The sequence below is a fragment of the Babylonia areolata genome, chromosome 3, assembly GCF_041734735.1.
Source record: "Babylonia areolata isolate BAREFJ2019XMU chromosome 3, ASM4173473v1, whole genome shotgun sequence".
NCBI lineage: Eukaryota > Metazoa > Mollusca > Gastropoda > Neogastropoda > Buccinidae > Babylonia > Babylonia areolata.
In genome coordinates, this window is record NC_134878.1 from 31,691,960 (window position 1) to 31,692,810 (window position 851).

General features: G+C 38.7%; 1 long non-coding RNA gene across 1 annotated transcript in view; it reads right to left on the reverse strand.

Moving 5' to 3' along the window:
- Positions 1 to 211: 211 nt before the first annotated feature.
- The window catches only part of LOC143280548 (uncharacterized), a 2,717-nt gene continuing 2,077 nt past the window's right edge, over positions 212 to 851 (reverse strand). The window contains exon 3 of the long non-coding RNA XR_013055025.1: positions 212 to 245. This is a non-coding gene — a long non-coding RNA (uncharacterized LOC143280548). The remainder of the gene's footprint in view (positions 246 to 851) is intronic.

An 851-nucleotide genomic window follows, 5' to 3' on the forward strand; every position in this document is an offset into this window, starting at 1 on the left:
CTCCCCTGCCTCTTCCTTGTCTTCAGTTTCTTCAGTTTTAGAGTTATGCATGCGTGTGAATGACTGGCGTGAAAGCGCTTTGATTTGACTCTGCACGAGATTCAGTACTATATAAATATTATGATGATGATGACTATTATTATTATCATTATTATTATTATTATTATTGTTTTAGAGAGAGAGAGAGAGAGAGAGAGAGACTCACCAATATTTCTTCAACTAGATGGAACCATGAATACGCAGTCCTAAGGGAGGGAGGGGAAAAAAAGCAAAGTATGCAGCATTGAAACACTAAACCAATAAGTAAAACAGCAACAAAACAAAACAAAACTAAACACTCCTCCCACACAACAGCAACAAAACTAAACAAAACAAAACAAAACACTCCTCCCACACAACAGCAACAAAACTAAACAAAACAAAACACTCCTCCCACACAACAGCAACAAAACAAAACACTCCTCCCGCACAACAGTAACAAAACAAAACAAAACAAAACACTCCTCCCACACAACAGCAACAAAACAAAACACTCCTCCCACACAACAGTAACAAAACAAAACAAAACAAAACACTCCTCCCACACAACAGCAACAAAACAAAACACTCCTCCCACACAACAGTAACAAAACAAAACAAAACAAAACAAAACACTCCTCCCACACAACAGCAACAAAACAAAACACTCCTCCCACACAACAGCAACAAAACTAAACACCCCTCCCACACAACAACAGCAACAAAACTAAACACTCCTCCCACACAACAACAGCAACAAAACTAAACACTCCTCCCACACAACAGCAACAAAACTAAACACTCCTCCCACACAACAGCAACAAAACTAAACA